The 27,403-nt window shown below is 39.9% G+C and overlaps 1 protein-coding gene across 11 annotated transcripts in view; it reads left to right on the plus strand.

Moving 5' to 3' along the window:
* The window catches only part of PAK1 (p21 (RAC1) activated kinase 1), a 137,268-nt gene that overhangs the window by 49,630 nt on the left and 60,235 nt on the right, over nucleotides 1-27,403 (plus strand). Inside the window, exon 1 of one of the 11 annotated variants that reach the window (XM_057748792.1) lies at nucleotides 5,516-5,633. The exons of 8 other annotated variants lie outside the window; for them this stretch is intronic. The gene's annotated coding sequence lies outside the window, so the exon portion shown is untranslated. Of the gene's footprint in view, nucleotides 1-5,515; nucleotides 5,634-17,700; nucleotides 17,720-27,403 lie in introns of those variants that run through there. 2 more of the 11 variants (XM_057748794.1, XM_057748795.1) reach the window with 2 other exon arrangements.

Here is a 27,403-nt window from a genome sequence, read left to right on the forward strand (position 1 = left end):
GCAAGTTATTTGATATCTGTAAGATTTTATTTTTCACTAGATAGTTTAATCTTTTAAAATCCCTTCTACCTCATTTGATTCTGCTTTTTCATTTGTTTAGCTAATAGTTTCTTCCTTGATTATAATCTGTTAGCCCTTAGTAATAAATAAAATGCTGACTTCTTATTAATATACCTCAATTTCATGAGTCTTGGATTTCATCAGAGGAAGCCATGCTTAGCCAAGCTTCCTATAGCAGTAATCACCATTGAAAGAGACAGCATGTGAGCTGGCTGGTCTGCCTTCTATAACCAAACCAGCATCTAGTTTTTGAGAACTGAAATCTGAAATAGAAGATGTCTGAATTTAATCTTTCTTGCTAAAAAACATTAGTGGTCCTGCTTTATACTGTATGATACATGTTTTGTAGTTCCTTCCACCTTATCCTGTTTATTTTCTTTCTTTAGTTTTCTAGTGCAGTACCTTTTACAGTTTTCTGTATGCCACCCTTATTAGTGGTGATTCCTGTCATAGGCCATTTCTAGGTCATCTTTAATCCCTGTAGACAGGTACAGCCAAGGGTGCATGGTAGATGTTTGAGAAATGTTTGAAGAGATAGAATACTTATTAGATTTGCAGGTGATAAAGACTGGAACACAAAACTACTATGCTCAATGGCACGGAGAGAGAGAGAAAGCGAGTGAGCTTGAAAAGGTGGATTGAAGCCAAAAAGATGAAATTTAAGGAAGATGACAGTAAATTCTACATTTTAAGTCTCAAAGAAATGGCAACATATGGTGAGCCTAGAGGAGACCTAGCGTGGTGCTATTCTTATGAAAATTGTGGTTTTGGCTGCCTAAGCCCAATGTCAGCCAAAAGCACTGCAGTGACTAAAAAGCTAGTGCAGCTTCAGACTGAATTATTGGAAATTATTGGAAATACTAAGTATAGTTAATGGAGGTGATAGTCCAACTACGTTCTGTAGGGGATACTGCACTTAGAGTATCACGTTCCCCATTGGTACCACGCAGTAAGAGGGTCATTGCAAACAGGACTGTGTTTAGTGGAAGGTGCCCTAGATCACCTCTACTCAAAGTAGAGATTGAACTGTTCCCAGTCTGCAATGAGGTAAGCATAGAAATTGAGAGTTTTTAGAAACTTTTACAACAATTTGACAGAATAATTTTATGTCTGATGAATCTAATGAAAAGGAAAATGAGGTTTATCTTATGTCTTTTTTTGTTGATACTTTCCCTTTGTTTTTTATTTTATTTTAATAGACTTTATTTTTAGAGCAGTTTTAGGCTTATAGAAAAATTGCCCAGAAAGTACAGAGACCTCCCATATACTCCATCTCTCCCACTCCTCCCAGTATTTCCTCTATGAACATCTTGCATTAGTGGGTACAGTTGATGAACCAGTATTGATACATTATTATTAACTAAAGCACATAGTTTATATTTGGGTTCACTGTTTGTGTTGTACAGTCTTATGGGTTTTTACAAATGCATAATATCAGGTGTCCACCATTATAGTATCATACAGAGTAGTTTTCCTACCTTAAAAATGCCCTGTGGGGACTTCCCCTGGCAGTCCAGTTGTTAGAACTCTACACTTCCACTGCAGGGGGCATGGGTTCGATCCCTGGTCAGGGAACTGAGATCCTGCATGCTGCGGCATGGCCAAAAAAAAAAAAAACCACACACCCTGTATTTCACCTATTCATCCCTGTCCCCTGCCCCCACTTTCTTAGCCCCTGGAAACTACTGATCTTTTTGCTGCTTCTATAGTTTTTCCTTTTCCTGAATATTATATAATTGGGGTCAGCCTTTTCAGACTAGCTGTTTCACTTAGTAGTATATATTTGAGGTTTTTCTAGGTCTTTTCATGGCTTGATAGTTCATTTCTATTTATTGCTGAATAATATGCATTGTATGGATGTTTGTCTATCCATTCATCTACTGAAGAATACCTTGGTTACTTCTGAATTTTGGCAATTATGAGTAAGGCTGCAATAAATATTTGTGGACAGGTTTTTCAGCTCATTTGGATAAATACCTAAGAGTGCAATTGCTAGATTGTATGATATAAGCCTATATTTAGCTTTATAAGAATCTGCCAAACTGTCTCTCAAAGTGACTACTATTTTGCATTTCCTCAGCCGTGAATGAGAATTCTTGTTGCTCTACATCCTCACCAACATTTGGTGTTATAGCTATTTTGGGTTTTAGCCATTCTAATAGGTATGTAGTGGTATTTTGTTGTGTTTTATTTTATTTAAAAAATTTTTAAATTTATGTTTTTATTTAGTTTTTACTTTTAGGCTGCGCAGCACAGCATGTGGGATCCTAGTTCCTCTACCAGGGATTGAACCTGCGCCCACTGCATTGAAAGTGCAGAGTCTTAACCACTAGACTGCCAGGGAAGTCCCTGTTGTGTTTTAATTTGCAAGTCTCTAATGACATATGGTGTTGATTATCTTTTCTTGTGCTTATTTGCCATCTCTATATCTTCTTTGGTGAGGTGTTGGTTCAGATTTTTTGTGCATTTTTTGATTGGGTTGTTTGTTTTCTTATTGTTGAGTTTTAAGAGTTCTTTGTATATTTGGAACATAAGTCTTTTATCAGATGTGTGTTTTGGCAATATTTTCCCAAGTCTATGACTTGTCTTTTCATTCTCTTAATAGTGTCTTTTGCAGAACAGAAGTTTTAATTTTTAAATAAGTTCAAGTTATCAACTTTGTCTTTTATGGACTGTGATTTTGTTGTTGTATCTAAAAAGCCATCACCCAATCTAAGGTCACCTAGATTTTCTCTTCTGTTATCTTCTAGACATTTTATAGTTTTGCATTTTACATTAGGTCTATGGATACATTTTGAGTTAATTTTTGTGAAAAGTGTGAAGTCTGTGTCTAAATGTTTTTGCAGGTGGAGGTCAGGTTGTTCTCACACTATTTATTGAAAAGCCTATTCTTTCTCCATTGAATTTCCTTTGCTCATTTGTCAAGTATCAGTTGACTGTATTTGTGTATGTCTATTTAGGAACATAATACTGTTCCATTGATATATTTGTCTATTCTTTCACCAATAACACACCACCTTTATCACTGTAGCTTTCTAGTAACTCTTGAAGTCAGATAGTATTAGTCCTCTGATAGATACCTATATGTAGCTATAGTTATATTCATAAGATATGTTGCCTAGGCTACATCCCAGACCAGTTGAGTCAGAATCTCTGCTAGGACTTCAGTATATATTTTTAAAGCTTCCCAGGTAATTTTGGTACACAGGGAGAGTTAAAAACCACCATACTCAAAACCATAAACTTCTTGAAGGTGTGGCCCTGTTCAATGATGAGTGTGTCTCTGGTGGCATTTACAAGATGCTTAAATAGTTACTGAATGAATAAATGATTAAAAGAACTGAGTGTGTTTGTTCTGGAGAAGAGAAAAAGTGCATGGCCTTGATAGATCACCAAATACACATATCTGAAAGCCTTTAATATGATTCGGCGTTGAAGGATGTTTCTGAGTGCTCTAGGAGGCAGAATTAGAAGTTTACAGAGAGGCATCTGGGTGAATATTAGGAAGCACTGTCTCATAGTGCTCCTTGCCAATGAGCTTTTCTGTTCCTGCATATTGCAGCAGGGCCTATCTGTAAGAGCAACTGCTGCATGGGAAATTGGGTAAGGTCAGATATTATGATTATTGATGATTACTTTGAAAAACTATGTCCAAGACTGAGGACTCTTTTTGGTTCTCATCTCATTCATAAATTGAAGGACAAGGGTATGCAGTCAAAAGAACATCCTAAAACTACTTTGAAGTTGAGTTCTCATAGTGCAGCAGGACCCTCCAGTCTGTATTATTGACTGAGTCTGTGTTGGGGGGAATCTTCAAGAAATTTCCTGTCTCCTCCACCAGATTTGAGACTTTGATAGCTGGAATAGCACAGGTACTCAGGGTCTGGGAAAGGTGAAAGCTACTTAACAGAAGAGTTCTTTCTGTCCTCCTGGAGTTCTTCCACTACATCCTTCTGTAATTAGATTACTTTGGGCATATTGAACAGAGGTGTAGACATCTGTCAGGGAAAATGGATAAATTCCGTAAAATTTCTCTCTAGCACACTTAAATTATTGATCAGACATAGTGCTGGTTACCTGCTCTTTGCCAGGCTGTAGGAAGAGGGATATGGCAGTCGATACAAAGATGACTAACATGGCAGAGAGAAATAAAGCGTAGGCTTAGGAGTCAAACCAACGTTGGAATGATTCAGTCATTTACCAGCTGTGTGGTCTTGGGGAAGTCACTGCCCTCTTTCACTCATAATATCCTATCTTTTACCAAGTTGCTGCTGCTTCTTCCAATCTGTATGTTTAGAATATGCTTGTTTCTCCTCATCTCTTCTTCCAGTATGTTAGTCTAAATCATTACCTTCGTCTTTTGCCTGGAGTTCTGAAAGAATCTACTGACTTGTCCTATTTCCATAACCCTCCCCTCTGTTCTCCATTCAGCAGTAATTTATATATATATATATTAGACCTTGTCATTCTGCTTAAAACCTTCCAAAACTTTCCCATTGGTAAAACTTAGAACAAAACCCAAACTCCTAGTCATGATCCACAAGAGACCCTACATAATCTAACTCCTGACATATCTCTCAAGAACAGGGTATAGAGGGGTGGTTGACAAGGTAACTTAGGGAGCATTTGGAAATGTGTGAAGGTGTTATTTTAATTGTTTGAATTATTGGGGGGCACTATTAGCATTTAAGGGGTCTGGGCCAGTGTTGGTAGATAGTCTGTAATGTGTTGTTCTGCTCAGGGCCCTTTACAATGCCTGATTCACAATATGTATTTAAGAAATACTTATTGTATGAAACTCTGTTCTTCCTGGAACTCAGTTTTGACACATGTGAATTGGTAATGTGTCTAGTTCATAAGGTTGTGGTGAGATAGACATAACGTTTTGTAAAGTACCTGGTACACAATAGCGCTTAATAGATGGTAGCTGCTGCTGAGCTTTCTTTGCTTAGAAGCAGCTATAAGTGTTTTCCCTGGGGCTTTGGAATTAGAACCTGACTCCTTTGTTGGAGGCAGTGGGTGGGTGCATTTCTTTCCTTGAAGCCTAAGCTGATAGAATGCTGGGTTTGATTTGAGTTGTCCTGGAGTCGAGACCCAGCTGGGGAAACTAAGGCAAGGAGGAGCTTTGGTTCTCTTGTTGACTCTGGTGCCCACCCAGGAAGCTCTCACAGTCCCTGGAAAGCCTGGATTCACTGAGAAATTACCCCTGCTGAAGACTCGGTGTGGGAGAATAGTTGGGAGGGTGGGAAGGTAGTAGTCTCCCCGCCTTCCCTCAGAGCTTCTTTGCAGAAAGGAGAAGCGCGTTTTCTCCCACCTCCTTCCCTCCCTTATTTCCCCGCCCCTTCTGCTTCGCCAACCCGGGAGCAGAGCTTTCGCTGCGCCCTGTGAGGGCGGGAGCGTGCTGCACCCCGGAGCCAGAGCTGGGGCGGCTGAGCTGCTGGGAGCCCGGCCCCAGCGAAGTAGAGCCGCCTGGGTGGAGCCCAGGGTGTTTTGCGGCCTGCCGGGCGTGAGAGAGGTGTGGCTGTGCGACAAAAACCGTGTGCAGAGATGCGGGGGCTGGCTCCCTCCACCAGGTAATGCTGGCCCACCCTGGGGCATGCTCAGCTGGGCGGTGCTGGGGAGGGGGGACGTCTCCCCTGGCTTCCGCGGTGTGGTGACGCGGGTCCGGTAAATTTAGGGTCTCTTCCTTTAAGAGACCCTAAGTGAGAGAAAGGGTTTAGGGTGGAACCCTCAGATAAGCCCACCCAGGGCTAGACCAGCACTGGAATCAGAACTCTGACTAGGGAAGGGTGTGAAGGGGAAGCTGGTTTTTGGGGAACTTGCTCTGCCTCAGAAGCCTTGCTCCTTTGCAGGCACCCTTCTGATTGGTGGCTAGGGTGATGTTTTCCTCTGCCTTGGATTGGTGGCTGGCCTCTTGGGACCACGGGGGCTTTTCTCTTGGGGAGGGGCAATGTATTATAAGTGACTTGTTAAGAGGTGGAGTAAACGGAGAGGGGACCTGGAGTGGGCGTGGGAGGCTGTTCGGAAACAGAGTTCCTGTTCAGGCAGCCTCTGTGGGCCTCAGTTTCCTTATCGGTGCATTGAAGGGCTTGACATTTTGTTTGTGACAGTGGCATCTTCAGGCTGTCACATTGCCTTTTGGACAGGCGAGTTGGTAAGAGCCCTAGAATGAACTACAGAAATGTCCCCCCTCAACACTTTAGGAGATAGGCAAACTTGGGAAACAGACCTTGGTACCCTGTCTTCCAGCTAGTCTTTTGAATGGCATCTTACTGGGCTGCACAAGACCCAGTGACATCATGGACAAGACAGAGGTTGAGAAGGCTGATTATTTTAGTGTTGAGTTTAGGTATATTGGATGTAGGGAGATGGGGATGGGAAGAAGCAGGTCAAGATATGTTAATGGTTTTTCTCCAAATTGGCCAATTCTTTGATACTTGGGCATAAAGTAGCTTTAAACTCTGCTATCTTCTATGGACCTTCCTCCTTACTCTGTCAAGCTGATGACAGACCTTGAGGCTGTGTCATGTCTTAATCACTATAATTCTTTCCGTTTTGATCATCTGGAACCAAGAAACACGTCAGGCCTGATACTAACCCACCTTGATTATTTTGGATTGCCTTCCTCCCTCCTTAACCCCCCCCCCCCAATTTTTCTATGACTCTACCTCCTTATCTTCTCCCTACTTTCTTTTCTACTTCCTACTCCTGATCATTTTCCCTGTCCTGCCCACTACCCACCTTTTCTCCCATCCCCACTTTCTCCTTTTCTTACTGCTCCCCTTTCTAATCCCTTTGTTCTTATGCTTCCCCTTTCTAATCCTTTCACCTCAGCCAATTTTTCCTTCCCTCTCTTGGATCCTTCTCTTCTTGGTTAGGCTTTCTTCTCTTTTCCTCTTGGTTAAGCTTTCTCATTACTATTAGCAGGCTAGTGGTTTGCAGGAACCTTTGCTATGGTGTTTGTGAGGTACAAACACTCTCTGTTTCCTACCTAACTCCCTTGCTTTCAGCTTTCACCTAAAAATTGTCTTCCCCAAGTGCCAGTCTCTCTCCTTACTGCCTCTAGGCCCTGCTTTGGACCCAACAATAAGCAATCTTTCTTCCTGGATTTGTCCCCCACCTCCTTTCCCAGAGGAAGTTGGACATTGGCAGGCAGTATGGAGTAAGCAAGATGAGAAGCAGAGGGCTTCAAGACTGGAGTGGGAAGAGAGCAAGAGTTTTCCAGAGGCTCAAAACTTTCTTTAGTGAGATGAGCAACTGGGAGAGGAACAAAGACTCTTCGGCAGCTCTGAAGCCTTGCTTACCTGGAGGGTAAGAGGCAGACCTGTGAGGCTAGGGAAGAAGAGGAGGATAGCAGAAGTCGGGCGAAGGGAGAGGAGGAGGAGTCCTGAGGGAGAAAACAAATCGTCTTTTGAAGAAGAGAGTGAACTGGGTAAGATAGGGGTTGTTTGGGGAGTAGAGGTAGGTGTGTTGGGAAACACAATAGTCTGGGAAAGAGGACCATATACGTTCATTTTCTTTCCCTCTGAAGACTAGCTTTTTGGGCTGGTTTGTTTTCTACTCAGCAGACTTTTCTTCAGTAGTGTCCTCAAAGTAGGATAGTGAGACGGGAAGCAGAGATATGAAGACAAGATTGCGGTTATCCTCGTAGTTACTCTCTAGACAATGTGTGTATATATACAAAAAGCTTTGAATATGGCATCTGTTTATCATCAGACATTCTCTGGACCGTCTTTTCTACATTAGTTATTGGGGATGCAAAAATGGAAACTGAGCTCAGTTGCTGCCTTCCAGTGCAAGTCTAGGAGTGTGGGTATCTGAAACCTCATGTGATAAGTACATGTGGTATAAGAAGCACAGGGGGCTGTGATAATGCAGAGGAGGGAACTTTTGATTCAGTGAGTAAGTGGCAGAGCTGGGGCCTAAACTCAAGTCTTCTCTAGAGGTGATATCTATTCTCTTATACCATGTTATCTTCCGACCCTGTGTGTATACACAGGGTTTGCGTATATTCTCTTTTCTGCCTATCTGTGGGGCTAGACTCTAGGTGCTGCTGAGATGAAAAAGGAACAGTTCCATGTGATAGGTCACTGTGCCATGACGAAATATTCATTACTTTGGAAGGGAAACAGACTTGGTCCCTGTTAACTTCTCCTTGCATTGGGCCACTTGGGTGACTCGATGCTGAGCTCCCTTTATGAGTCATTTGTACTCTCCCTCCCCTTCTGCACCTCAGTTTTCTTAAATTCAATTTCTGGCAGGCTATAGAGCCCAGAGACCAGATGGAGGTAGGTGAAACATTTTATTTCCACTGGCCTCTGTAAAATAGGGATTTAATACCTCGTAGTGTTGGTGAAGATCAAATGAAATAATAAATCTGTGAAATTACTTTGTAAACTGTGAAGTGCTGTACAGATATTAGTGTGGTTGTTCCTGAATGTATTTTCAGCCATGAAAAATGCTCAGATGTTGCAGCCTGGAAGAAATGCCTAGGATTTTTCACTGACTAGTTTAAAATTGAGCCTCAGTCCTTAATGATAAAAGAAAGGGGCTAGGAAGAGCATGATTTAGAGACTGGTAATTGAGCCCCACGCTGAAAACTGAGGTTGAAAGGTTTAGTGTTTTCTTTAAGGTCAGATAAATAGTAGGTGGCAAGTATAAAAAGTATTTTTAGTGACACCTAGTGCTATAGCCAAAAAAAAAAAAAAAGAAGGAGGGAGGGATTTAAAACCAGATTGACCTCAGTTCACCTACTAGGTACTTGGTTTTTTAATTTTTCTAATATATATAAAATGGAAGATATTTATACATACCTTGAAGAGTTATTATGAAGCTTAAAATAATTATATAAAAAAAGAAAAGAATATATAGTATATAGTAGGCACTTAATAGCTATATTTATTTTTATCCTGCAAAAATAAACTTTGCAGTTACCTTCTTAAGAAAATCTTCCCTGACTCCTAGGCTATTAAGGGCTCCTATTTTATTATATTTTTTTAGTTTAATTGATTTTTAAATTAATTTTTAAATTAAGTTTTAATTGACGTATAGTTGATTTACAGTGTTGTGTTAGTTTTAGGTGTACAGCAAAATGATTCAGAGATATATGTGTGGGTGGGTGTGTGTTCTTTTCAGATTCTTTTCCCTTATAGTTATTACAAAATATTGAGTATAGTTCTAAGGGGCCCTCTTTTGGATTCATGCAGCACTCATGTGCTTCCTCTTATCACTCATAGTGGCACTTACCATGTTGTACTGTCATTGTGGTTTACGTATCTGCCTCTTCTGTTAGCATGTGAATATTTTGAGGGCACAGAGAGGGTGTGGTAAATCTTGGTGTTTACTGTTACTAAGCCCTATTTAGTTGCTAGGTGTACATTGATAAATACAATAGACCTAGTTGCTCCTTTGTGAAGCTTACTGTTTATTGAGAGAGGTATATAATAAGTATACAAATATAATTAAAATTCATGATAGATGCTGTGAAAACCAAGAGTTGCATTTGTTCAGGTTAGGTTTAAGGTGCTCATGAGACATGCAGGCAGATTATCTAACAGATGGTTATTGGTCTGAAAGAGCTTTTGGGCTAAAGATAAAAACTTGGGCATCATCAACATATAGTTAATATGTAAAGCTATGGGAATGGATGATCATCTGGGGCAGAGTGTAGTGTTTGAGGAAAGGAGGCTCCTAGCCTTAGACATGTGGAGGATAGCTAGTGAAGGAAGAGTCTGCAAAGGAGATAGGAATAGACAGAAAGATAGAAGGAAAGCCAGGTGAATGTGCTCCCCTAGAAGCCAAAAAAGTAGGGCATTTGAAAGAGAAGGGAGGTCACTTACGTTGAGTGCTGCTGAGAAGTTGAGTGAGGACAGAGTAGTGACCATTTGATTTGGCTACATGGAGATGATTGACAGGTAGGCTTGACAGGACTAGTTTTGGTGAAATAGTAAGTGTTAATTGGCAAACAGAAGGAGAGGAAGTGGAGGTAGTGTAAGTAGACAGTTCTTTTGAAAAGCTCTGCTATGAAGGGGAACAAAGAAATGATGTTTAGAGGAGTATGTGGTTATTAAGAGGTTTGTGTGTGTGTGTGTGTGTGTGTGTGTCTTTGAATAGGAGATGCTATAGAATGTTTATATTCACCCAGTGTTCTCAGCTCAGGCCAAAAGTTTAGAGATCCTCTTGGTTTTTCATTTTTTCTCACAGTGTATATTCAGGCTTTAAATAAGTCATTTGTCTCTACCTTCAAAATACCTACCTTTGCAGTACTCCGTACCTGCTGCAATCCCTTTAAGCCACCATCATTTCTCATATATATGAATTATTGTAATAACTTCTTAATGGTCTCTCTGCTTTTCTTTTGCTCCCCTGCAGTCAGTTCTCTGCAGCCAGAGTGGTTTATTTAAAATATAAATCAATTCTTGAGTGTCTTCTCACACTTGCTACAGAATCCAAATTTATTGTGGCCTATAAGGTCCTGGAGGATCTGACCTCTGGCTACGTCTCTAATCTTAGTCTCTTCCCACATTTCTCTTGCTCACTCAACTTTTGTCTTGCTGGCCTGTTTGCCATTCTGTATGCCCAAAATAGTCTCATCTAGGACATTTTGTTTACTGTTCCCTTTGCTTAAAATGCTTCCAGATATTACTATGATTTACTGTGCATTTCATTCAGGTCTTAAGCGTCTCTTCCTCAGAGAAGACTGTCCTGTTCACTATCTTATGTACCATCCCCATCCCTGTCCCTTCATATTCACATGAACTACTTTTTAATTTTCATTATGGACTTGATATTGTATATTTATTTGCTCATTTCTTTCTTCCTCTTACTAATCCATAAAGTCCACGAACACAGGGACTTTGTCCTATTTAGCTAGATTAGTACTGGTACATTGTAGATGCTAAATAAGTATTTGTTGAACGACTGAATGTGTGTGTGTGTGTGTGTGTGAGAGAGAGAGAGAGAGAGAGAGAGATTAATAGAGCTGCCGAAGGAGATCATTCCAGGTGAGAGAGGGAGTACAAGTGAAGGAGTAGAGGAAGAAGAGAGAATGAGGGGATGGCTTTTGATGGGAGAAGGGACACCTCCTTCATTGTAACTGGGTGGTACAGGTGCAGGGGAAGCATACAGATTTAGGAGTGGGAAGATAGAGCTCTCCTGCAAAGATTTCTGTTTTCTCATTGAAAGTTGGCTCATTGGCTAAGGGAAGGGGTGAATGAGAAGCCCAGTTGATGCTCATTTGAGGCAAGGTAATCATAAGTAGGGAGAGCATCATCATTTTTAAGCTAAAGCAGTCAACCAGGTAATGTTATGTAGGATACTCAGTTCTTTCAGTGTAGAGACAGTTTGGAGAGAGTTGAGCTTAGCTATCCCAAAGCTGAAATTTTGCCAATTGAATTTTGGAAAGGGAGAGAATGCAAGGGGGTTAATTGTTCTTGTTTTTGTTTTTTGTCAGATTTGTTTAGTGTATACATGAACAATGAAAGTCTATTATAAGCTGTCTTTTTATCCTACGGATTTTACTGAGACTTAGTTATCCATTGTTCACAATTTATATCTTCAGTCTCAGTTCACTGGCCTTTACCCCAGCATTAACAGACTCTTATGGTAATATGACTGTTGAGACCACTGTGAGCTTTTGGCACATGGTAGTGTATTCATTAGATAGTAAATTCTAGTTCCGCTTACTTTTTTTCCTTTTTTTATTGTGTTAAATACACACAACATAAAGTTTACCATCTTAGTAGTTTTTAAGTGTACAGTTCAGTGGGATTAAATACATTATTGTGTAACCATCACCACATCCATCCCCATAAATCTTTTTATCTTGTAAAACTGAAACTGTACCTATTAAACAATAACTTCCCATTCTTCCCTTCCCCCAGCCCCTGGCAAACACCATTATGCTTTCTGTCTTTATGATTGTGAGTACTCTATCTCATGTAAGTGGAATCATACAGTATTTGTCTTTCTGTGTTTGGCTTATTTTACTGAATATAACATCCTCAAGGTTCATCAGTGTTGTAGCATACTGTAGAATTTCCTTCATTTTCTGAATAGTATTCCATTGTATGTGTATACCACATTTTGCTTATCCATTATCTGTCAATGAACACTCAGGTTGCTTCCACATTTTAACTATTGTGAATAATGCTGTTATGAACATGGGTGTACAGATAGCTCTTCCAGACTCTGCTTTCAGTATTTTTGGGCATATACCCCAGAATTAGAATTTCTGGGTCCTATGGTAAATCTGTAATATTTTTAATTTTTTGAGGAACTTTTCACTCTGCTGTTTTCCATAGTGGCTGTACCATTTTATATTTCTGCCAGCAATGCATAAGGGTTCCAATTTCTCCACATCCTCACCAACACTTGTTGTTTTCTGTTTTGTTTTATTTTGTTTTGTTTTATTGTATTGTATTGTATTGTATTTTGTTTTATTTTATTTTATTTTATTTTATTTTATTTTATTTTATTTTATTTTATTTTAATGGTAACCTTCCTAATGGGTGTAAGGTGGTATCTCATTATAGTTTTGGCTTGCATTCCTCTAAATATTAGTGATGTTGCACCTCTTTTTATATGCTTATTGGCCATTCATATATCTTCTTTGGAGAAATGTCTATCCAAATCCTTAGCCCATATTTGAATCAGGTGGGTTGTTTTTTTATTGTTGGGTTTGATGGGTTTTGATGGTTTTTGATGTTTAAGTGATTTTGTTGGACTGTGTTTAGGGAAAAAGGGAAATGATGGCAATAGGGACTAACCGATAGTGAATGGAGCTCAAAATAAAGTCTAGAAATTGTAATGGAAGTTCTTGAACAAGTGAGCTACATGGATAGGAGGTTGTGTTTGGAGTATATATGATTCTGTTTAGATATTGGAGTCAATGAATGTTTTGGGAATAAGGTCCAGGGTGTGATCATGGAAGTATTGGTTAACTTGAACTATAGGTCAGCAAATGAAATAGCCAGAGTGTTGGAAGGGTCATCATTGTGGTTGTTGAATCACTTAGAATGATAACTGGAAGGGTGTGGAAGAAGACTTATCTAGGAACCTTTGATTGGAGCTTCGAGGAAATAGGTATTAGGCAGCAAGAGAGTGTGATAGCAGCCAGTGGAGGCTACTCAAAGGAATAGAGGTTTTACAAAAGGAAGAAAAAGGGATGGTTTGGAAATGGCACTGAAAATTAAGGACCACATTGATAGGTTGGGTGTAAGAGAAAACAGCCTTCAGTTGAGAGGGCTGCTAGAGAAGTCTGTAGCCAAGTTTCTTTTAAGGCAAAAGGGCAAGGGGAATGAGCCCCTGATAAATGGGAAGTTACAGAGTTTGAAATAGTGGAAGGGATCCAGAGTCAGGAAAGGGGTGAGGACTTTGGTTAGATTAGAGGGCATACAGAAAACGTTCGGTATAAGAGTTTTGGTGATCAAGGCTGTCTGAAGTAAATGGACACTAGAACCTTGATTAAATTAGGTCGTGATTCTCTTTTAAAGGAGAGAGGGCAGTTCATTTTCAAGCTGTGGTTCCTAACACTTCCAAGAGAATGTGTTCCTTTGAGTCAGCATGTGGCAGTGTGGGAAATCGTAGGATATGTTCAGGCAGATTGACTGGCAGATCATCCATCTAGAAGACAGCAGAATAGATTCTGGTGTTTCTTGGGAGGTTAAAGCAGATTGCCTTATTGATTCCTTCAACTCTCAGATTGTATGAGCCTCAGGTTTTAGTGATGATTTTCTCAGTTCAGGCCATTGATGGGGGAGGGCTTAAGGTTTGATGCTTAAATTTGAATTTTTCCCTTAACTGTTAGGAATACCTCAACTAGGGATGCAGGTCAGAAATTTCCCAAGGTGGTAGGAGGAGGATTATAAGACCTTTGGTGCTGGCTTCTGCAAGTCACTCTGGTGACTGTATGCAGGGTTGGGGTGATAGGGGTGAGGAAGATGTGTAGTATTATTGATGGGGGGGGGAGAGGGTGAAGGTATAGGGTTGGCATAAGTTAATTTAAGTCTCTGATTCCAAATCTTTCTGCCTTTTCTATTTCACTTTGCTGCCTCTTATACCTCTCCAATTGTAGGATGTTTTCCAGGTACAGCTCTTTGTTCATTCTGTCTTAAATTATAATTAGTGGAGAAAGTATTTTTAAGAGAATCAGAATAATCAGAGGCTAACCATGTCCTTTTCACTATTTCATTGAGTGAGCTTAGGTAAGTTGCATACCCCTGTGGGTTTCATGTTAGAACTATAAAATAAGGATTTGGAACTAGCTAATTTTTCAAGATCCTTCCAGCTTTGAGTTTTTCTTCTCTAAACCAGGCTGCCTTAGTCAGTGAATCATTACTAATTACCTAGTTGTGCCAGGTCTGTGCTGGGTGGGACTCGGGAACATAGACATTAATCAGACTTAGTTTTGTCCCCTGACTTGTTTATGGTCTGGTGAGGTTGATATCATGAAGTATGGAACCTACTGCATAGAATTATGTGTAAAATGCTGTTAAATTTGGGGCAAGGTAGAAATAGGAGGGATTTGAAAAGGTTTTGTAGAGGAAGTGAGTCAAGCTGGGTCTTGAAGAGTGTGTAGGAGTTTTCTTGGCAGAGAAGTTGGGACATTTTAGGCAGAGAGAACAGTGTGGGCAAAGGCAGGAGCCTGAAAGCAGATTGGGCTGGAATGACAAGTTTAGAGATAGAAGAGATGAAACTGGATAGATGAGTGGGGGAAGAGAACAGGTATTTATTGAACATCTATTTTGTGTCAGGCAGCGTGCTAGGGGCTTTTATATATGCTTTTTAATTCTCATGATAACTCTGTAAAATAGACAGTCTTATTTGTATTTTACAAAAGACGAAACTGAGGGTCAAAAATTAAAGTAGCTTTCCTAGCAGTCCAGAAGCAGCTTCCAGTTTTCCTCCCTGCTACCTCAGCAGTTGCTTTCTTGTTGCTAAACCAGTGCAAGTGGCTGGCGGCTGCCTAGTGGGAATGTCTTTGACTTGTCAGAAGGACATCCCTCAGCAAATTCAAGACTGCAGCATTCCAAGCTCCTGCCAAAGAAAACCTCCTGGCACAATTTAATTAAAGACCAGATTCTCATAACCAGGTGTCAAGGGCATGCAATACTCCCCAGCCTTGGGTGGAGTGTTGGTCATGCCAGTCTCAGCAGCTCTCAGTTGTTGGAACTTAAAAATGTGATTAATATATGAGATAGGTTTTATTTCTTTTTTCCTTTCCCATCTTCATTTAAATAATGGCCTGAGGTATTGTTAGAGGTTATCTAGTCCATTCCTTTGCCTCTGGAGTGAACAGCGAGGTGCGATGTAGTGGATGGAGAGAGAATTCTACAGTCGCACAGACTTCATTTCAGGTCCCTGCCTCTGCTGCCCACTAGCTGTGTGACCCTGGGTGACTGGCAGCATCTCTGAGAGTTTACTTCTTCTGATTTGTTCACTCTTTTATCTCCAGCATGTAACACAGCCTGGCAAACAGTAGGTAATGAATAAATATTTGTATGAATGAATGAGAAAAATGATACCAACCAAATAGATTTCCAAGTTTTCTTGTAAACTACACTAATGTCAGTACTTATTAAAATATCAGCCCCAAGTGATGGCTGAAACCCTGTTTGTAAAGACGGTTAGTCCAGGAGGTTCTATGGGGATACTTTTAAAAGAATTTAGCAACTTTGTTAGGCAATTTAGAGAACGCTCCTAAACTCCCAGTCCCACTACGTGAGCTCAAGGCACCACAGAGTCCTCAGTGCAGATGGATAGCAGCTGTTCCCTCCTCCAGGCAACACCTCTTTTCTCATTGTCATCTCTCAGCCTTTTTAAATCAACAGCGTCATCTTTTATTTTTAACATGGAACATTCATTGTACAGATCTAGAACTGCTTAGAAGCGACCATTTTTCTGACTAGCGCTGTATGTGTTGCAGGAAATAAAACGCCCTCTGTGATTGCTGTGTCCTATTTTTTCACCTTCATGTGCATTCTACCACACTGTACTCTCTCATTCATGTTATTCCTATGGTCTGGGATATATTTGCCATCATTGTTCTCTATCAAAATCATTCATTTATTTATTGTCTGTTTTCCTTGGTCCAGGTAACATACCAATGCCTGGGACTATCCCAGACCAATTAAAATCAGAATTCAAGCAATGGTATCTCTCCCCCACTTTTTATTAGGAAAATCTGAAACATACAATAAAGTTGAAAGAATTTTATAGTGAATACCTGTATAGTCACCATGTAGATTCTTCTACCATTAACATTTTCATGTTAACTTGCTTTATCACATCCATTATATATTATATATTGACATGTATATTATATCACATCCCTATATTCACCCATTAATGTATCTTATTTTTTAAAAATGCATTTCAGAGTAAATTGTAGATATTAGTATACTTCCTCTCTTAAGTATTTCATCTGATGTTTTATTTATTTATTTATTTAAAATGTTCAAATTTTTTTAATTTTTATTTTTTAAAAAAATTATTTATTTATTATTTATTTATTGTTTTGACTGTATTGGGTCTTTGTTGCTGCGTGCAGGCTTTCTCTAGTTGTGGAGAGCAGGAGTTGCTCTTCCTTGTGGTGCACGGGCTTCTCAGTGCAGTGGCTTCGCTTGTGGAACAGGGGCTCTAGGTGCGTGGGCTTCAGTAATTGTGGTTTGTGGGCTCAGTAGTTGAGAGCGCAGGCTCCATAGTGCTGCGTGGGCTTAGTTGCTCTGCAGCATGTGGGATCTTCCTGGACCAGGGATTGAACCCGTGTCCCCTGCATTGGTAGGTGGATTCTTAACCACTGTGCCACCAGGGAAGTCCCCATCTGGTGTTTTAAAAAGCTTCTAGGGAATTCTAATAGTGCAGAGTCAAAGACCAGTAGTCTGACCTATTTATTCTTTTTTTTTTTTTTATAAATTTATTTATTTATTTAATTTATTTATTGGCTGTGTTGGGTCTTTGTTGCTGCACACAGACTTTCTCTAGTTGCTGCGAGCAGGGGCTACTCTTCATTGTGGTGCGCAGGCTCCTCATTGTAGTGGCTTCTCTTGTTGTGGAGCACGGGCCCTAGACACGTGGGCTTTAATAGTTGTGGCACATGGGCTCAATAGTTGTGGCTCATGGGCTCTAGAGCACAGGCTTAATAGTTGTGGCACAGGGGTTTAGTTGCTCCTTGGCATGTGGAATCTTCCCAGAGCAGGGCTCGAACCCGTGTCCCCTGCATTGGCAGGCGGATTCTTTACCACTGCGCCACCTAGGAAGTCCTGACCTATTTATTCTTTAAGCCCCTACCCTTTTTTTTTCCCGGCCACACTGTGCAACATGTGGGATCTTAGTTCCCCAACCAGGAATCATACCAGTGCCCCCTGCAGTGGAAGCGGAGTCTTAACCATTGGACCACTAGGGAATTCCCCTAAGCCCTACTCTTAATACCACTTGTTCTGTAAAGTCTCACTGATGATCTCAGTTTAATACAGTCTTTCTGTTTCTTCTGACATTTTACTGCTTGTACTCTTCTACAGCTCTGTTCACAATTGGCCTAACATTGTGGTTTTCTAGGTCCTGTCTATCTTGCTTACTAGACTGTGAGAACCTCTAGAGTTGGGATCGTAGCTTATTCATTTATCTCTGTATCCCTGGTTTCTGACATAGCACCTTACAAGTAAGTACTCATTTAAAATATTATTTATTTGAATTGTAAATACTTGAGTGAAGAACCTGCAGCTGCAGTAAAAGTTGCATATAACTTTCACATGGCTGATTTGAGGACCAAGAAATTATTTATCTTCTCTATTGCTTAGCTCGTGGCAGACATTGAGTAAATATCAATCTCAGGTCCAGCCCAAACATATTTATATATTCCTGTATTTGCCATTGGCTAGATTTGACTGATCTAAATGTAAATCAGAAGTAGAATAGTTCAGGTCAGGAAAGGTACAGAGGGACTAGAATTACCTAAAGTATAGTTGGAAAATCCTTTGGCAGAGAGTCTGAAGAGTTGGGTTCCAATCCCCACCTTTAAATTTCTGTGGGATCTTAGGCAATTTCTTTCTGCTTTTTGGACCTCCGTATTCCTACCTGTTACGTGAGGGGGTCAGATTAAGTGATCTCTAAGGTTGCTTCTGGCTTTGATGTTATGTGTATCTTAAAATCTTTGATTATCTTGGCTGTGTTTTATACTAGTGGCTGTGGAATCCAGATGTGATAAAGTAGAAAGTAGTAGTTGTTGGTGAGCACACTCCTGTGAATCCCTGTCTGCTTTTATTCAGTATGTAAAATACCTTGCATATAGTGGCTATGTGAAGTGTTTTCTTTCCTTTTTTTTCTACTCTAACGCTGTATCTTTATGCTTTTTATAACATACTTTATGCTTTTTACAGAAAAAGAGATGTAAATCACTTCCCCTCCTTGGTTGCCTCTTGACCAGTATCTGTCTAGAGACTGCTCAGGGGGAAACAACAGTTTGCAGCTCATAGGCGAAGAGACCTCTATTAGGACGATAGCTAGTAAAAAACAGAGCCAGGACTTAAACTTGTCTGATTTTAACTCTAGTCATATTTTTACTATATCACCCTGCCCTTTTGAAACCTCACAGTGATCTTGAATTTATTATAGAGTCATTCAGTTGATTAATAATTAATATTTCAGTATAATTAATTGCTTATAAATTATTAGGCTCCCTGAGCCTCTGGGGGCATTGGTAAAACATGGGCAGTCTGTCTTTCTCTCTGTCTGTTATATCAGTTTGTCATCTAGGATAGATAAAGGGGTGCCATCTGAACTATCATTCTAAATATTAGCCTCGGGCTTAGCTTTATCTTGCAGCTTGTCAGAAGGTGTTGACTTGTCATCCTCTTAAATCTTTGACCTGCAGAAGTTGCTAGAAGATTTAAGATATATTTGGTCATGTTATTCAAGAGTTGAGTGTATTTCTGGCAAATCAAAACTACAATGACATATACCTCACACTGGTCAGAATGGCCATCATCAAAAAAATCTACAAACAGTAAATGCTGGAGAGGGTGTGGAGAAAAGGGAACCCTCCTACACTGTTGGTGGAAATGTAGATTGACACAGCCACTGTGGAGAACAGTATTGAGGTTTCTTAAAAAAACTAAAAATAGAACTTACCATAAGACCCAGTAATCCCGTTCCTGGGCATATACCCGGGGAAAACCATAATTCAAAAAGATACATGGGCAGACGGCCTCGGACACCAGAAAGGGCTGCAGGGAGCCCGACATAGCCGGTAGGGAGGCATCTACGAGGGCTCAAAGAGGGTGAAGCGGCGGAGCTGTGGCAGACGGGAGGGAGTGAGAAATATACAGAGGGTCTGCAGTGCAGCTCAGCGTTCCCGGACCGAGACATCGATCCGCGGCTGAACGGAGGGTCCAGGAGCGGGAGCGTGGGAACCGGAGAGCTGGTTCAGGGTGAGAAACATTGTTGCCGGTAGGGTGACGGACCGAGAGGACAGGAGGGAGGAGGTCCGCGGCGAGGAGTGCCCGTCCCTGAGAGCTGCCCGGCCATGATGGCGGCTGGAGGCTGCAGGCTCCCCGGCGGTGGGGAGGAGCCGCGCGCATAGCCTCTCCCTCTCTTTCGGTGCCTCTGCAACAGGCAGTGGAGAGACGCCCTGCGGGCCACCTAAGGCGCTCTGGGATAACAAGCACCCTCAGGCACTCAGGCGGGGCTAGATTAAAACTCCTTGCAACGCCAGCAGCAGGGAGGCTGCCGAGAGAAAAAAAAAAAAACCAGCATCAAAAAGAAAAAGCCCCGAGAGAGGCCCAGCTCTAAGACTTTCTGTGTATGCCTGAGCCACCAGCGCCCTCTGCAACAGGCACCTCCAAGCCTGACTGAAACAACAGTGCGCCACTGCTCACTCACTCCCAGGAGAAGGAGCTACTATTGTACCCTCTCCCTCCCCACACACCGAGGCTTACAGACGAACAATAAAGGCACCTCTGCTGGTCACAGAATAACGCAAAAAAAAAAACCCAAGGCAAGGAGAAGGACATTTACAGCTGAGATGCTAAGGAAACAGAAATAGTAGTATCAATACCTATTGAACTGGTCCATTCTGGGATCAGTTCTGGATTTTTTTTTTCTTTTTCTTTTCTTTCTCTCTCTCTCTCTTTTTTTTTTTTTTTTTTTTTTTGATTTATTAAATACGATCTTAGCCCTAAGGGATCTACAAGTTTTATAACATAATTTTTTAAGGTTATTTTTTATTCTTTTTTTTTTTTTGCCTTTTTGTATACTTCTATATCTAGCTAAGTTTTTGGTAGTACGGACAAAATATCTCTCATACTTTCCTTTCATCCCTATCTTTTATACACTTCTATTCCTTTCTTTTTCTTTGCATATTTCCAACCACATTACGCTCTTCTGTTCCCCTTTCTTCCAGCCATTTTAAGTTTATTTTATCTTAACATACTTATAAGCAACACTATCGGTCTGCTCAGACTCCTTGCTCTATTCTCCAGATGATGCACTGCCTTGGTATTAATATTAGGCTGTTGTCTTTATCTTAGTTCTTAGTACAGTTGTCTAATTACATTCTGAGAATCTCCATTCTCTCTGGTGGTACTCCAGCTCATTTCTATATTTGATCCTAGCTTACAAAATCTCCCTGGATTGATGTTTGTATGTGTAGGGTGTTATTTGTTGTTTGTTTGCTTTTGCTTTTGTCTCTGATTTGTCCTGTTTCAGTTGTCAATTTCTGCTGGGTTTCTCTTTGAATATCTGATAGCACACTGGGGTTCTGTCAGGTCTCTCTAGAGCCTTATGTCCTAACGGATTCAATAATTGTGTGTCTTATACATGTATGTGTTTCCTAGACTGAATATTCGTTTAATCCAATACTTGGACATTAGTCTGAGGCTTGGACAGTCTTCTATAATCACCTCTATCACCAGGACAAGCAACCCCAAAAGCTTGGACAACCATGAGGAAACAAAGAAACCCCATGCAGGCAAAGGAGCAGGAAAAAAACCCACAAGACCAAATAAATGAGGAGGAAATAGGAAAAATGCCTGAAAAAGAATTTAGAGTAATGATAGTAAAAATGATACAAAATCTCGATAACAAAATAAAGTACAAGAAACAGTTCATAAGAACTCAGAAAAACAAACAGCAATGGATAACAAAATAACTGAAATTAAAAATACTCTAGATGCTATAACCAGCAGAATGACTGAGGCAGAAGAACGAATAAGTGAGTTGGAAGATAGAATGGGAGAAATAAATGCCACAGAGCGGGAAAAAGAAAAAAAAATAAAAAGACTAGAAGACAGCCTCAGAGACCTCAGTGATAACCTTAAACGTACCAACATTCGAATTATAGGCATCCCAGAAGAAGAAGAAAACAAGAAAGGGTCTGAGAAAATATTTGAAGAGGTTCTAGTGGAAAACTTCCCCAACATGGGAAAGGAAATAATTCACCAAGTCCAAGAAGCACAGAGAGTCCCATACAGAATAAACCCAAGGAGAAATACACCAAGACACATATTAATCAAACTAACGACAATTAAACACAAAGAAAAAATATTAAAAGCAGCAAGAGAAAAGCAACAAACAACATATAAGGGAAAACCCATCAGGATAACAGCTGACCTTTCTACAGAAACTCTGCAGGCCAGAAGGGAATGGCAGGATATACTGAAAGTCCTGAAAGAGAGAAACCTACAGCCAAGAATACTCTACCCAGCAAGAATCTCATTCAGATTTGAGGGAGAAATCAAAAGCTTTCCAGACAAGCAAAAGTTAAAAGAATTCAGCACCACCAAACCAGCCTTACAACAAGTGCTAAAGGAACGTCTCTAAGTAGGACACACAAGAAAAGGAAAACACCTACAAATACAAACCCAAAACAATTCAGAAAATGGTAATAGGAACACACATGTCAATAATCACTTTAAATGTCAATGGATTAAATGCTCCAACCAAAAGACACAGACTGGCTGAATGGATCCAAAAACAAGACCCTTCTGTATGCTGCCTACAAGAAACCCACTTCAGACCAAGGGATACATATAGACTGAAAGTGAGGGGATGGAAAAAGATATTCCATGCAAATGGAAGTCAAAAGAAAGCTGGAGTAGCAATACTCATATCAGACAAATTAGACTTGAAAGTAAAGACTATTAAAAGAGACAAGGAAGGGCACTACATAATGATCAAGGGATCCATTCAAGAAGAACATATCACAATGGTAAATATCTATGCCCCCAATATAGGAGCACCTCAATACATAAGGCAAATGCTAACAGCTATAAAAGGGGACATCGACAGTAACACAATAATAGTGGGAGACTTGAACACCCCACTTACATCAATGGACAGATCATCCAAACAGAAAATAAATAAAGACACACAAGCTTTAAATGACACATTAGACCATCTCGACTTAATTGATATTTATAGGACATTCCATCCAAAAACGACAGACTACACTTTCTTCTCAAGTGCACACGGAACATTTTCCAGGATAGATCACATCTTGGGTCACAAATCAAACCTCAGCAAATTCAAGAAAAGTGAAATCCTATCAAGCATCTTCTCAGACCACAACGCCATGAGACTAGATATCAATTACAGGAAAAAAACTGCAAAAAATACAAACACATGGAGGCTAAACAATTCACTCCTAAACAACCAAGGAATCACTACAGAAATCAAAGAGGAAATCAAAAAATATCTAGAAACAAATGACAACGAAAACACAACAACCCAAAACCTATGGGACGCAGCAAAAGCAGTTCTAAGAGGGAAGTTTATAGCAATACAGTCCTACCTTAAGAAACAAGAAAATGATCGAATAAACAACCTAACCTTACACCTCAAACAACTAGAGAAAGAAGAACAAAGAAACCCCAAAGTGAGCAGAAGGAAAGAAATCATAAAGATCAGAGCAGAAATAAATGAAAAAGAAAGGAAAAAAACCATAAGAAAAATAAATGAAACTAAAAGCTGGTTCTTTGAGAAGATTAACAAAATTGATAAACCATTAGCCAGACTCATCAAGAAAAAAAGGGAGAAGATGCAAATCAACAGAATTAGAAATGAAAAAGGAGAAGTCACAACGGACACCTCAAATACAAAACATCATGAGAGACTACTACAAGGAACTATATGCCAATCAATTGGATAACCTGGAAGAAATGGATACATTCTTAGAAAAATACAATCTTCCAAGACTGAACCAGGAAGAAATAGAAACCATGAACAGACCAATCACAAGTACGGAAATTGAGGCAGTGATTAAAAATCTCCCAACACACAAAAGCCCAGGACCAGATGGATTCACAGGCGAATTCTATCAAACATTTCGAGAAGAGTTAACACCTATCCTTGTCAAACTCTTCCAAAATATTGCAGAAGGTGGAGCACTCCCAAACTCATTCTACGAGGCCACCATCACCCTGATACCAAAACCAGGCAAAGATGTCACAAAAAAAGAAAACTACAGACCAATATCACTGATGAATATAGATGCAAAAATCCTCAACAAAATACTAGCTAACAGACTGCAACAGCACATTAAAAAAATCATACACCATGATCAAGTGGGGTTTATCCCTGGGATGCAAGGATTCTTCAATATCCGCAAATCAATCAACGTGATACATCATATCAACAAATTGAAGGATAAAAACCATATGATCATTTCAATAGATGCAGAAAAAGCTTTTGACAAAGTTCAACATCCATTTATGATAAAAGCTCTCCAGAAAATGGGCATAGAAGGAAATTACCTCAACATAATAAAAGCCATATATGACAAACCAAAAGCCAACATCGTTCTCAATGGAGAAAAACTGGAAGAATTCCCTCTAAGAACAGGAACAAGACAAGGGTGTCCACTCTCACCACTGTTATTCAACATAGTTTTGGAAGTGTTAGCCACAGCAATCAGAGAAGAAAAAGAAATTAAAGGAATCCAAATTGGAAAAGAAGAAGTCAAGTTGTCACTCTTTGCAGATGACATGATATTATATATAGAAAACCCTAAAGACTCTACCAGAAAACTGCTAGCACTCATTGATGAGTTTAGTAAAGTAGCAGGATACAAAATTAATGCACAGAAATCTCTTGCATTCCTATACACTAACAACAGAAGAGCAGAAAGAGAAATTAAGGAAACTCTCCCATTCACCATTGCAACCAAAAGAATAAAATACCTAGGAATAAACCTGCCTAAGGAGGCAAAAGATCTGTATGCAGAAAACTTTAAGACATTGATGAAAGAAATCAAAGACAACACAAACAGATGGAGGGACATACCATGTTCCTGGATTGGAAGAATCAACATCGTGAAAATGACTGTACTACCCAAAGCAATTTACAGATTCCATGCAATCCCGATCAAATTACCAATGGCATTTTTCACAGAACTAGAGCAAGAAATCTTACGATTTGTATGGAAACGCAAAAGACCCCGAATAGCCAAAGCAATCTTGAGAAGGAAAAATGGAGTTGGTGGAATCAGGCTTCCTGACTTCAAACTATCCTACAAGGCCATAGTGATCAAGACAGTATGGTACTGGCACAAAAATAGAAAGGAAGATCAATGGAATAGAATAGAGAACTCAGAAGTAAGCCCAAACACATATGGGCACCTTATCTTTGACAAAGGAGGCACAAGTATACAATGGAAAAAAGACAGCCTCTTCAATAAGTGGTGCTGGGAAAATTGGACAGCAACATGTAAAAGAATGAAATTAGAACACTTCCTAACACCATACACAAAAATAAACTCCAAATGGATTAAAGACCTACATGTAAGGCCAGACACTATAAAACTCCTAGAGGAAAACGTAGGCAGAACACTCTATGACATCCATCAAAGCAACATCCTTTTTGACCCACCTCCTAGAATCATGGAAATAAAATCAAGAATAAACGAATGGGACCTCATGAAACTTAAAAGCTTTTGCACAGCGAAAGAAAGCATAAACAAGACTAAAAGGCAACCCTCAGAATGGGAAAAAATAATTGCCTATGAAACAACGGACAAAGGATTAACCTCCAAAATATGCAAGCAGCTCATGCAGCTTCATACCAAAAAAGCAAATAACCCAATCCACAAATGGGCAGAAGACCTAAATAGACATTTCTCCAAAGAAGACATACACATGGCCAACAAACACATGAAAAGATGCTCAACATCACTCATCATCAGAGAAATGCAAGTCAAAGCCACAATGAGGTATCACCTCACACTAATCAGGATGACCATCATCACAAAGTCTGGAAACAACAAATGTTGGAGAGGGTGTGGAGAAAAGGGAACTCTCCTGCACTGTTGGTGGGACTGTAAGTTGGTACAGCCACTATGGAAAACAATTTGGAGGTTCCTTCAAAAACTACAAATAGAACTACCATATGATCCAGTCATCCCACTCCTGGGCATATACCCAAAGAAAACCATAATCCCAAAAGAAACTTGTACCATAATGTTTATTGCAGCACTATTTACAATAGCCAGGACATGGAAGCAACCGAAATGCCCATCAACAAATGAATGGATACAGAAGATGTGGCATATATATACAACGGAATATTACTCAGCTATAAAAAGGGATGAGATGGAGCTCTATGTAATGAGGTGGATAGAACTACAATCTGTCATACAGAGTGAAGTAAGTCAGAAAGAGAAGGACAAATATTGTATGCTAACTCACATATACGGAATCTAAAAATGGTACTGATGAACTCAGTGACAAGAACAAGGATGCAGATACAGAGAATGGACTGGAGAACTCGAGGTATGGGAGGGGGCGGGGGGTGAAGGGGCAACTGAGACGAAGCGAGAGAGTAGCACAGACATATATATACTACCAACTGTAAAATAGTCAGTGGGAAGTTGTTGTATAACAAAGGGAGTCCAACTCGAGGATGGAAGATGCCTTAGAGGACTGGGGCAGGGAGGGTGGGGGGAACTCGAGGTGGGGCGTCAAGGAAGGGAGGGAATACGGGGATATGTGTATAAAAACAGTTGATTGAACCTGGTGTACCCCCTCCCAAAAAAAAAAAAAAAAAAAGATACATGTACCCCAGTGTTCACTGCAGCACTGTTTACAGTAGCTTGGGCTTGGAAGCAAACTAAATGTCCATCAACAGAGGAATGGATAAAGAAGTTGTGGTACATTTATACAATGGAATATTACTGAGACATAAAAAAGAACAAAATAATGCCACTTGCAGAAACATGGATGGACCTAGAGAATGTTATACTAAGTCAATCATACACAGAAAGACAAATATCATATGATATCGCTTATATGTGGGATCTGAAAAAAAAAGGGTACAAATGAACTTATTTACAAAACAGAAGTCGAGTCATAGATGGAGAAAACAAATGGGTACCAGGGGATAAGGGGGGGAGGGATAAATTGGGAGATTGGGACTGACATATACACACTATTATATGTAAAATAGATAATAAGAACTTGCTGTATAGCACAGGAAACTCTACTCAATACTCTGTAATGTCCTATATGGGAAAATAATCTAAAAAAAAAAAAGGGTGGGTATATGTACATGTATAACTGACCCACTTTGCTGTACACCTGAAACTAACACAACATTGTAAATCAACTATACTCCAATAAAAATTAAAAAAAAAGTTGACTGTATTTATTCTTTTTCCTCTCGAGATTGAAATTTTGGACTTGTTTTCCTATAAACAAAGTTTAAAATACTGTAGGTTTTAAAATGTGCTAATTATTGTGCTAGAGATAGATGGACAAAATGACCTGTGAGTGGATCTATGAAATATAAGTACAGTGAAGACTTGTGGAGAAGCCATAGGAAAGGACGTCTTGGAGGGCTTCAGAGAAACTGGAAAGTAGTATAGAAATATTAAGTCCAAGTAAGTTGAAAGGGAAGGTTCAAGAAGGCACAAACTTGTGTTCTGTGAGTAGAGTTGAAAGTACTGGCAACATTTAGCGTTGAGGAAATTGATTTTGGGGGTTCTTGAGAAATGATTTCAGGTACCTAAAGTTCTGTCTAGGGAAGAAGCAATAGGGTTTTCTGAGTAGCCCTGAGATAGGATTAGGAGTAATAGGTGGAAGCAGTGTTTGTTCATTTGTTGTTCTTTTATTTGTTTGTTTGTTCATTTTCAACAAACCTTTACTGATTACCTGTTCTGTGCCAGGCCTGGTGTTGGGGATTGCAAAATGACTGAACTTTGTTCTTGAGGAGTTCATAGTCTTAAGTCTGGCAGGGAAGAGAAGTGTAGGGAGAGGCAAATGTGTAAACAAATAATTGCAATTCAGTGTGAGAAGATAAAACTTAATATAAGTGAGAACTCTCTAAATGAGGTCACCAAAGGTAGAATAGGCTGACT

The sequence above is a fragment of the Hippopotamus amphibius genome, chromosome 9 (assembly GCF_030028045.1).
Source record: "Hippopotamus amphibius kiboko isolate mHipAmp2 chromosome 9, mHipAmp2.hap2, whole genome shotgun sequence".
Classification (NCBI taxonomy): domain Eukaryota; kingdom Metazoa; phylum Chordata; class Mammalia; order Artiodactyla; family Hippopotamidae; genus Hippopotamus; species Hippopotamus amphibius.